The following is a 12078-nucleotide window of genomic DNA, read 5'->3' as shown; positions in this document are numbered from 1 at the left end:
CAGAGCACAAAGCAAAATCCACTTCAGGCCAGCATAGAAGGAGCAGAAAAACAGCCTGCATAAAGCAACTGGAAACAGAGAAGATGAGAGAGGGAAAGGAGAGAGAGCAAGAGAAATCAGCGTCTAAGTCTAAACACGTCATCTGATCATTTAATATAGAAGCAAACGAGTGCAAACCAGACACAAACAATTTAATGACAAGTAATGATACGGAGGAGGGAACTAAGCATTTTGCAAGGCAAGAACAATACTGAGCCAGTAGGACATATTGGGTAAAATCCTGGTTCTGCTGCGGTTGACGGGACTTTTGCCATTGTCGACACATCTTACTGTCACTGACGTGTTGATTAGATGGCAGCGTAAGCTGATGTAAGTGTAGTAGGGTTTGCAAGTTTGTATTTTGAATTATAGTAAGGGTATGTCTGTGCTGCAAGCGCTCCAGCAACACAGCTGCCAAGCTGCAGGAAGTGTAATGTAGCCACTTGCTCCAGAAGGGGTTTTTCTACTGCTGCAGTAAATCCACCTTCTCAAGAAGTGGTAGCTAGCTCGAGGGAAGAATTCTTCCATTGGCCTAGCTACGTCTACAGTGGGAGAATGGGTAGGCTCACCTCACTATATTGCACAGGACATGACCGTTTTCACAGTCCTGAGCAATGTAGCTAAGTCGGTCTAACTTTTAGCTGTAGACCAGGGCTAAGTTGCAAGTAACAGAGGTAACTAAGGCCCCAATCCATGCAGGTAGACACCTGTTTGTTTGGCTGCCATTTGCAGGCATGGGGCCTGGCTACACTAGAGAGTTTAGTGTGCCACTGTAAGCTCTCTAATGTAGCTGCTCTAAGCTGAAGGGAGAAAGCTCTCCCATCAGCTTTATTCCAGCCCCCGTGAGTGGCAGTAACTACTTCACTCCCGAGCAACGTAATTTATGCCGACATAAGATGTAGTGCAGACATAGCCTAACAGATTCCACCGAAGGACGTGATTGTATTGTTTGTACCTTTATAGATCTCCTTTAGCTCCTTCACCCTTTTCTTTCTTTTCTTTTTCTGATTTGTGGACCATGATCTTTAAGTCCTTTATTTGCTGAGTCAAACTCCAATTCCCAATATTAAGCCTTGTAACAACATTGCCTTTTGCTTGTCCTTTTTGCATTTCTTACCCAGCATTATCTGTTGGAGTTCCTTTTCCAGTCTGTCCCAGTATCCCCCAAATACATCTGTGGGTAGTCCACAGGGTCCTCCTTTGGATTCAACTCACCCCTCCGGTGCCCTGTATTTGCCAAATTTGAACACTTCTAATGACATTGCTAAGCTTCTGGGTTGTGAACCTTGACCGAAAAGCTACACGTATAATAAATTACACATTATCTGTTCCAGATGCATGGATCCTGGTTGAGTCACAGCACCACTAATGACCTCTGAGATGGATGACAGCGGGATGACCTCTGAGACCTCTTTCCATTCGGCTTCCCAAGAGCTCAGTTCCAGCTTTCGTCACTCAGGTATCCTTATTCGGCACACAGCAGCGCACTGCTGATTAGATTCAAACACGGGGGAGATGGGGCAGATGAATGCAGGGTACATCACATCTCCAAAGTTACACAGAAACCCTCTCCCTTTATATACATTACATATCTCCTTGCATTCCCTATACATTATATAATTTATTGATTGGATTGGCTACTTCACAGGAACCAATCCCTGTGCAGCATGTGCTGTCCGTGCACTGCCCATACTTCGACTTCCTCTTTACCTGATCTCTATATTCCTAACTTATTATGTCCCTTGTTATCTAGCTCATAATAAATAGTTCCCTGGGTGTTCTCCCTCTTCTCTTAGTTGGCTCAGACATTCTGTCTTTTTAGCCTACTGATGTATTTACTTATCTTATTTAGCACAAACATTCTGTTTTCAACCTGATGATTCATTTATATCCCTAATTCTATCTTCCAAAAAATGAGCCATCCTTCCATGTGTTAATTACTCATGTCGGGCCAGGCCTCAGCTACAATAATAGATTAGACATTGATCCCTTGACTAGAAAATGAGATTTTTAATCATTTATAATCTTGACCATTGAACATACTTTTGCAAATTTTGGGAGACTATATTAAGGCTGTCTAGGAAGTATAAGTCTCTTGGAATTATAGTGAAGTGTCACTGTTCTAAAATGTAGTGTTTGAGACCATTATTGTCAAATGTTATGGGTTGGTGAGATGATATCTTTTATTGGACCAACTTCTGTTGGTGAAAGAGACAAGATTTTGAGCTTACACAGAGCTCGTTGTCACAGCTAAATACAAGATGGAACAGATTGTTTAGCATAAGAAGTTAACACATATTCTAAGAGACTGGTCAAGGTGAAGTGGCCCGTTAGCAGCTCTGCAGTCAGAGGACACAAAATGGAGGTTAGTGGATTACAGCTTGTTGTAGTAAATCATAAATCTTCATGTTGTGATAGGCATGTGTAGGATCCATGGATCTTGAAAGGTGTGTGGTGGGGGCACTGATCCTGGTAGTAGTGGAGCTATGTCTATTAGTTTTACATCTGTTGTTGTTGCAGGGTCTGGTGCTGCTTTGAGTTGGTGGGTCCTGGTCTGTGGGGAGCTTGCTTCTGATGATGAGCTTGGTGAGACTGGGGGGTTGTTTGAAGGCCAGAAGAGGGGATTCGGGAAAGGTTTCTTTCAGGATGAGTATGGGTTTTAATAGTTTAATGATACCCCATGTCACGTGTTTATGGGTTGTTTTTTAATGTGGGAGAGATAAATGTTTAGCATTGATATAGTACATTTCTTTAATAAGTGAAGTATATTGACAGAGCTCTAGACATTCGAAAATAGGGGCACACTGATAAATGCCTTTGAGGTGATTAAGGCTAAAGATTCACCAGAACAGTACCTCAGAGGAAGTTATTCCTGTTGAAACTCAGAGCATCATCTTCTAATCCCTAAAGTGTGTGTACTAGCCAGACTGAAACTTTTTGTAGGAGTTATTTGTCCTCCATTATGTTGTCAAAAAAGTGGTAATCTGACCTTCTGCTCTGACCAAGTGTTACCGACAAAAGGAAGGGGCCAAGAAATGTTGAACCAGGAAAAGCTCCAAAGCTATGAATTACAACATTAATCTTTTTGTTTTTTTTGTGGGAGGCTAACTTTGGAAGTTTTAATGACCTGATACTGTCCCTACTCTCTCTTGTGTTCCCCTTTACTGCTCTGTTATTTGTCCTCCCTCCCCCCCCCCCCCCCCCACATGCTGCTCCACAATGGGAGGCAGGAGCATTCAATTATGCCACTCAGAGGCTGGACTGAGTGTCACAGGTGTACCAGGCTTTAACTTGGGCTGTCAGGGTGCTACACGAGCCTCCATCTGTGTACACAGGAGCTGCTCTTAAAGTTGGCTACAACAGGGACCACCATGGAATTAGGAAGGGAAAATGAGTGGCTTACAAGGAGCCACTTGCCAGTTTACCTGCAACAGCAAGGTTGGATCTAGGGTCCTGTAGCTCTCCAACTCCTCCTACTCCTTTCCTCTTCCCTGACTTCACAGGGGCTACTGACATGCTTAGAGTGAAGTATGTGCAAAAGTGTTTTGATGGATCATGTCCTTAGTATGCATCTGTTTAGTTTTCTATTCCTAAAGTTAACAGTATTGGCGAGTAGCCTCCCCTTCATATGCAAGTAGGAGTTATGTGCATTTTTGCAGAGAGAATATACTTCATTCTCTTCATCTGAGTTTAATCTACTGTAATTTAAATCTGAAATTGGCAGAATTTAGCACTAACACCTAAATTACGCAAAGCCCAAATTCACACAGCTACAGTATATGAGTCATGTTTGAAATCTTGCCAAGAGATGGGAGGGTATTTTTCAGGTTATTTGTATGCACAGGTTTTAGTCAGGATCTTTCCAAGCACTTTAAGATTTCCAAAAAGGTGAAAGTCACACAATGGTTTAGAGTGCGAACACATAGGGAGATGTATGTGAGGGGGAGAACTAGAAGTTAAGGGTGCTCAGCATTTACTGCACATTACTGAAACAAATAATTTTACAAATCTAATGTACCTATCTCTGTTTATGTTTTTTGTTTCCTTTTTAAATTTATTTCAGTCTGGACATGTCAGTTTCACTTTTGTTTATAGTCACTTCCGCTGTCAAGTTCACAGTGCCACAGTCTTTGAGCTGCAAGGTGAAATTTTGTTGTTGTTGTTGTTGTTTTTATTTTATTTTCCTAGTGGTAGATTCAGATTCATTATGATCTCTTTAGCTTGCATTCATGGACGTTGCCCTTCCTGGTTTTTTTGTTTTTTTTAAAAGGGCCAGAAGATGGGGCTGAATGACAGAATTTTCAGATTTTTACCAAGGCCTTCGCTGTGCTACTCAGGGCCCCAGTTATTTTCTAGGTACAGTCAGGTAGACTTAGTGCTGTGATTTTTAAAATATTATGCTACAGTATTGATTTTTTTTTTTAAACTGAGCAATAGATTTTCACTGTATGCTCAAATCCTGGTCAAGGGACCCAGCACTGATCTCAAATCAGTTTTATACTAGTGTAGCTACACTGAATTCAGTAGCTATTCCTGATTAATACCAGGGTAAGTGAACTAAGAATCTGGCCAAGTATTTACTGCATATCATTTACATATAGGTGTATGCTTGTATTTGTCAGCAATGGTGTATTTTTTTCACCTGTACTATGAACAGGAAAGTGCAGTATTTTTCTTTCTAGTGTTAATGAGAAGTAATCACTGTCACAAATACACATGCTAATTTGTAGTACTGATCCCTATCTGTTACTGATACTGGGCCAAATCCTGAGTTCATTACTGAGTCCATCCTTAGTGTGTGGAATGGGCATTTGCCTGAGTACTGATGAACTAAAATCCCAGTGAAGACTTAAGGGTTTTACCCATGGAATTTTTAGCAATTATTAATTACTTGTATTACAGTAGCACCTAGGATCAGTTCCCCATGCTAGCTTTGTGTGCATAGACACTGTATTATAGATAAATAAAATGAACTGTTGTGCATTTTGTTACATGAAATATACCGACTTGAAAGGATAAATAATTTTCCCAGTATCTTTCTGCCACAATAGTTGAAGAAAAGGTTGCCTTGTATCTGAAGAATTGAAGATGAGACAATATTATTGTACGTACTGGCTCTATGTTGCTGTTTAGCCAAGTGCAGGCTGTTTTTTAGGGCAGGTATAAGTTGTGCATTTAAGTTAATTATTAAAAACCTGAGTTTTGGTCATTTAAAGCCAATTTACTAAAAATAAAAGAAATCTCTTTCTATTTCAAATGAGTTTTGTTGTCAAGGCAACAAAGGGGCTGCAGATAGCAAGAATACTACGAATCCTGTAGCACAGGGGTCGGCAACCTTTCAGAAGTGGTGTGCCGAGTCTTCCTTTATTCACTCTAATTTAAGGTTTCGCTTGCCAGTAATACATTTTAACGTTTTTTAGAAGGTCTCTTTCTATAAGTCTATAATATATAACTAAACTATTGTTGTATGTAAAGTAAATAAGGTTTTTAAAATGTTTAAGAAGCTTCATTTAAAATTAAATTAAAATGCAGAGTCCCCTGGACCAGTGGCCAGGACCTGAAAATCACTGAAAATCAGCTCGTGTGCCGTCTTTGGCACGCGTGCCAGAGGTTGCCTACCCCTGCTGTAGCATTTTGTCAGGTCAAGTACATCAGCAGTGTCCAGCCCATCTGTGGATTCTGAGAAGTGATTATTACTCTCATAGGTAGTCCCTTTATGGAGCTGACTGGGACTAGTTTTCCTCCTCCGAGCAATTATTGTTTCATGCTTTTCTGAATAAGAAAAGGAATGAGCCATTTTCTTTCTAGACGTTATGAGCAGTGTGTCCCATAGTGGATGATTTTCAAGAAGCCACAATGTTAATGGCTCGAATGTTGAAAGAAGGCTGTAGAATTACTAACAAGAGATAAAATAGGAACAAAAAGGAGAAAAGAGGTGTCAATAATGACTGGGCTTTGCATTTTGAGGTTCTTGATTTCTCTCAAATGAACTAGTGCTGAGGCAAAATAGTCAAATATGTCAAGTGGAAAAAATCCCTCCCACTGAACACCTTTCATCCAGGACACAGAAAATCCCTGGGAGAGAACTTTCTCAAGAAAAGCTGAAGAGATACTTCCCCCTATCTTGCTCAGGAATTAAAAGTAAAAGTAGGGAGGGTGCAATTTTGTTGTTTTACACTGTGCTCAATCTAAGGGAAAAAGTGGGTGCAAGTACCTTAAGCATGCAAGCATGGTGCAAATACCTGTAGCCTAGTGGACCGAATACAGTACTAGGAGAGCAGGATTCCATTCTAGACTATGTGACTGACTCTCTGCCTGACCTTGAGCAAGTTACTTAAATTATTTGTGCCTCAGTTTCCCCTGTAAAATGGAGATGATAATACCTAGCTCTTTTCATAATTAGAGCTTAAAGTGCTTTACAGAGGTGATTAGTAGCATTCTTCCCATTTTACAGATGGGGAAACTGAGGCACGGGGAAGAAAATGACTTGCCCAAGCTCACTTAGGACGAAGAACCAGGGCTTGAACCCAGGTTGTCTAACAGCTTGTCTAGTGACTTATCTACTAAGCTATATTAGCTTTACATAAACTACTTTATGAAGTGCTTTAGGGCAGAGGTTCTCAAATTTTTTCTCACTGAGCCGTGCGCCCCGCCCCCCCATGCTATAAAAACGCCACGGCCCAGCTGTGCCACAACAACTGATTTTCTGCATATAAAAGCCAGGGCCAGCATTCGGGGATACAAGCAGGGCAATTGCCCAGGGCCCTGTGCCACAAGGGGAACTGTGAAGCTAAGTTGCCCAGGCTTTGGCTTCAGTCCTGGGTGGTGGGGCTCAGGGCTCCAGGCTTCAGCCCCATGTGGTGGGGCTTTGACTTTCTGCCCTGGGTCCCAGTGAGTCTAACACTAACCCTGCTAGGAGGACCCCCTGAAACCTGCTCGTGGCCCCCAAGATGGCCCCAGACCTCTGGTTGAGAACCACTGCTTTAGGATACTCTCTGAAGTGCTTCTCATCCACATACAAAAGTGTGTAGAACTAAACCAGTTAGAGAACTGTTTCGAATAGACAGTGCATTTAACAGGCCTGGGACTGGTTCAATCTAAACCATTTCAGTGCCAGTGTGGACATGAAAAAGCCAAAACAGTTCACCTTGTCCTCCCACTGCTGTCTTCCAGTGCACTGATGGCCTATTGAAATCTACCAGAACACACTGCTTTTGGAAACTGTAGGACATTGTGACAGAATGCACTCCTGTATTCACACCCTACACACTATTTTAATAAACTTTGCACAAGGAATGCCTTGTAAGGTATCATTTTAAAATGCATAATTTGCTGGTCAGTATTGTCCTGATAAAATATATGTGGCAACATTGCTTGTGAAGTTATATGATTTTCCTGTATGATATTAACACGTTTGAAACCCCAAAGCCCTGCCCAGGCAGAAGTCAGGTCTGTCCTAAATAAAGGAAGGAATGTGTGCTTGCCTTAATTCGCATTTAAGCAGTAAATAGAGTTATCAAGCAGGAAGGGAAAACAAAGAATGCTCAAAACAGGTGAAAAAAGCCAAGTTCCCGCAGGGAACTTCCTTCCACATAGACTCTTCATCTCCTAGTTCCCAGCTGGAAATCCTTTTCAAAGAGGAAGAGGAGACTATAAAAAGGAGCAAACACCCCAAGACACCCCCCTCTCTCCCTGCCCATTGCATTCTCTGCACCTGAGAAAACAAAAGGAAACAGCCATTGGAATTTGGCCCTGAAGAGTTAGGTTAGTAACCATGCTGGAAGCATATGGTGAGGAATTTTACTTGAATTTAATATAGTTTGTTAAATTAGGCACTAGTAAGCATTGTGTATTTTTCTTGTAACCATTTCTGACTTTTATGCCTCATTACTTGTACTCACTTAAAATTTCTCTTTGTAGTTAATAAGCTTGTTTCACTGTTTTATCTAATCCAATGTGTTCAAGTTGAAGTGTCTGGGTAACTCTATTTAAGATAATAAAATGGTATATTATTCCCTTAAAGGAGTAATGGATTTAAAATATTTCTACTGTCCAGGAGAGGGCAGTACAGGACATACATTTCTGGGGTTAAATCCGGGAGTGGAGGTGTGTTGGGGTCACCCTTAAGTATAACCCAGGCTTTTGAGGGTCAGGGTGTAACTGGCAGGCTGCAGTTACACACAAACACTCACTGCATGCTGGAAGGCAGTGAGTGGCCCAGGTGGGAGGTACTTCAGCAAGGCATTGTAAGGCACCCAAGGTTGCATGGCAGAGGTGACGCAGCCCCCCACTGGTCTGAATTGTACCCTGGTATGTAACAGACACATACCTAGAGGGCATTGTAACTTGAAAAGGTTTAGAATAGCTGTAGTATGGATGCAGGACAAACCTGTAACTGTTCTTAAACTAAAATAGTACGGCTAGAGTGTATGCAATGAACAGTTTTTGCTTAAATCGGTCCAGCAAGTTGAATTACAAACAGTTCAGTTACCTGTTATACAACTAGCTAAAAGTACGTGCCCCAAAAGATGAAAGAGCAAAGCAGAGGAGTATAATTCACATAAAGAATGGCCATTGCTGCCAGAGTTCTTTCAAAATGAGATGGAGATCTGCTTAACAGAATAGGATCTTGTTTTTGAAAAAAAAAAAAGCTGCCCCACACAGAAAAGGAAAAAAGAGAATGAAAGAAAGCAATAAGGCATATCACAATATCTTAAAGAAAGATTTCTCCCTACAGCAAAGCATTTTTCTCATTGGGACTTATTAAAATATAGACATTTTCTGCAAAAGAGAAAGAAATGAACAAAGCACACCATCAAAGCAGAATCTTGAGCAGTTTCATTCTGATAGTACGCCTTTCTAATTGAGATTGGATGGTGAGGAACACGTCCCTTTAAAGGTTTCATACCAAATGTCTTCTGCATATGCAGGAACTAAATGTTAAATAAATCACACTGATTTCCCTAGTGAAAGAAATCTGGCTCTCTTATTTTGAAGAAGGCTGTGTAAAAAGGAACTGAGAGTTATCATCTGCAACTAATTAGTTTGTGTTAGTATCTAAATCACAGAAGCTAAGTTTCTAAAATTAGAAATGCAATAGAATAATGTAAAAAGAGCAAGTCTGCCATCCCCCCCAGCTCAAAAAAACCCCCAAACCTGTGGTGACTGTCCACCTCCATATCAGGGAATGTGGTGCACAGCCTCCACTAAGCATGATGTAAACCGTCTGAGTCTGTTTCCCTTGTTCCCCCCAATCCCACCTCCCCGAGATCTGATTTGTATGCAGAGGAGACCCTCCTCTTTGTGTTAATCTCTTCTTAGAGGGAAGTGGGAATCAGATGCCTCCACAGCATCATTGCTCTCTTCTGTGGATGCTGTACATGGCTGTCTGTAGGACCAGACAGGAAGGAAGAGGGGGTAAGCAAGGGTAGGATCTATGGTGAACACACTTTGTGCCCCGCACCAACCCCACAGAAATTTGTGGCTCTTGAAGAAGTCATTGCAGAAGATGGGAGTATTTGACAGGCTATAAGGGAACATGGGAAGGCCTCTTCTTGACAATATAAAGGGCCAGAGTCTCAACCAGGTTTATATGACACTCAGCAGCCACTGCTGGAAGGGAATTCCCTACTGGCACATCTGCACCAAAGCAAGTCCCTGCTTCTGTTCCTTATCTTCCTGGTTTCAGGGCATGTTGAGGAAGAGAGAGGGCATGTCAGGGATAGAGTATAAGAGAGCACTGCTGTACTGACATAAGGTCCATTAAGGACCCTGCATGAGTGATGTACATCAGAGGTGCCTGGAAATAGCTCTGAGTAGGAATGGCCCTTGGACTCAGGGAGCTATAAGGCACTTCCCCCTGCCCACTACCTGTGCCAACCAGCGGTCTGGTACTGGAGACAATGAAGCCCTGTGTCTTCAAACCCATCTAAAATAATAGTGGTTTTACTGGCTGCCTGGGGGAAATAAGGAGTAAGATGTTTCCAAACCTCCCCTCCTTCAGACCCTCTCACCCCACATTTCCTTCCTTGTTTCCTTCTCTTCTGTGTTGTTGGTATTTGTAGTTTCTATTTTGCATTTGGTGTGAAGGATTGGTGTGAAGGACATTGCTCCACCAGAAGAAAGGCTTGCAGATCAAAGTTGCTGCACCTGAAAAGTGCACTAAATGAATGGCATTAATGAACCTTTTAAACTACAAGTTAACTAGAGAAAGGCCATTTCTTTACAATAACATCTTCAAAAAGGCTCAGTCAAACCAATGGGCTTCCTATAGGATGAAGAAAAGGAAGGCAATAAAAGGGTGGATTTAAAAGGAAAGTATAGAGTGCTTATTAGCTCCTAAACATTCATGAGATGAAAGTGCTTGGTGCTCTCAGGTATTAGAGCCTGGACTGACATTAGTGTTCAATACTCATGCTGTAACCAAGTGACAAGTCAAGCCAAGAAAGAATAAAGCACAGCAATACAGCCAATTAGAAGTTCTTTTCCTCTTCCATAAAAGATTGCTTATATTAATGATGGAGACATAATGATGCGAAGAATAAGAACAATTTGATAGGCACTTAGGGTGAAATTCACCTTAGTGCAGAGGGACAGCATGAGGACTACACGTCATTTAAGGCAAGCCCTATTTTGATCTTAGTACTGCATAGAGCTTGTGTTGACCTTCTGTACTGGAGTAAATTTCAGCCAGTTATCTATTTAAAACATTGCTGTTTCTAGGACTTGTCCCTGTAACCTTTTCCCATGTGAGCAATCCTTAGGGAAACAGTCCCACTAAATTCAGTGGAACTTCTTGCATGAATAAGGTCTGCTGGATTGGCCCCAATCCTGCAGTGAGACCTATCTGAGTGACAGGGTATGCCCGCACAGAACTTATTGCAGGACTGCGCCTTTTGGTTACCTTTGCCTTTTGCCTCAAAATAATGCCCAAATAGTACAACATTACACACAAGCGTGATGAAGTTAACACTGCAATTTAAATGCATTTTAATGTATTGGTTTTGATTAATTTTACCCATTAGAATTCTTAGATATGTTTTGGTAAAAACAAGCTGGTGGTATTATCTTATTTCATACTGTCATAAATATAAAGGGAAGGGTAATCACCTTTAAAATCCCTCCTGACCAGAGGAAAAATCCTTTCACCTGTAAAGGGTTAAGAAGCTAAAGGTAACCTCGCTGGCACCTGACCAAAATGACCAATGAGAAGACAAGATACTTTCAAAAGCTGGGAGGAGGGAGAAAAAGAAAGGGTCTGTGTCTGTCTGTGTGATGCTTTTGCTGGGGACAGAACAGGAATGGAGTCTTAGAACTTAGTAAGTAATCTAGCTAGGTATGTGTTAGATTATGATTTCTTTAAATGGCTGAGAAAATAGCTGTGCTGAATAGAATGAATATTCCTGTCTGTGTGTCTTTTTTGTAACTTAAGGTTTTGCCTGAGGGATTCTCTATGTTTTGAATCTAATTACCCTGTAAGGTATCTACCATCCTGATTTTACAGAGGTGATTCTCTTTTACTTCTATTAAAAGTCTTCTTGTAAGAAAACTGAATGCTTTTTCATTGTTCTTAAGATCCAAGGGTTTGGGTCTGTGGTCACCTATGCAAATTGGTGAGGATTTTTACCAAACCTTCCCCAGGAAGTGGGGTGCAAGGGTTGGGAGGATTTTGGGGGGGAAAGATGTTTCCAAACGACGGTTTCCTAATAAAAATAAACCCAGATAAATGTTTGGTGGTGGCAGTGGAAGTCCAAGGGCAAAGGGTAAAATAGTTTGTACCTTGGGGAAGTTTTAACCTAAGCTGGTAAAAGTAAGCTTAGGAGGTTTTCATGCAGGTCCCCACATCTATACCCTAGAGTTCAGAGTGGGGAAGGAACCTTGACACATACTTACTATTTATAAGACTTGTACCAAAAAAATGTCAGCAATTTAAGTCACTGGCATGGGCAAGTGATTTTGTGCACAAAGAAGTTTCAGGAATTGGAGATGTTCTCATTTAGGTGGACTAAAATGAAATGCTGAAGACTTCAAATAACATCT

At 41.4% G+C, this 12078-nt stretch overlaps 1 protein-coding gene across 1 annotated transcript in view; it reads left to right on the top strand.

Annotated features, from left to right (window-relative positions):
• RTKN2 (rhotekin 2) overlaps positions 1–12078 on the top strand; it is a 354426-nt gene that overhangs the window by 261612 nt on the left and 80736 nt on the right. Inside the window, exons 1-2 of the mRNA XM_048859307.2 lie at positions 17–369; positions 1374–1498. The gene's annotated coding sequence lies outside the window, so the exon portion shown is untranslated. Of the gene's footprint in view, positions 370–1373; positions 1499–12078 lie in introns of the transcript that reaches the window.

This window comes from Caretta caretta, chromosome 7 (genome assembly GCF_965140235.1).
Source record: "Caretta caretta isolate rCarCar2 chromosome 7, rCarCar1.hap1, whole genome shotgun sequence".
NCBI classification, from domain to species: Eukaryota; Metazoa; Chordata; order Testudines; family Cheloniidae; genus Caretta; species Caretta caretta.
The sequence above is the reverse complement of the archived record's forward strand: the minus strand, read 5'-3'. Positions and strand labels throughout refer to the sequence as shown.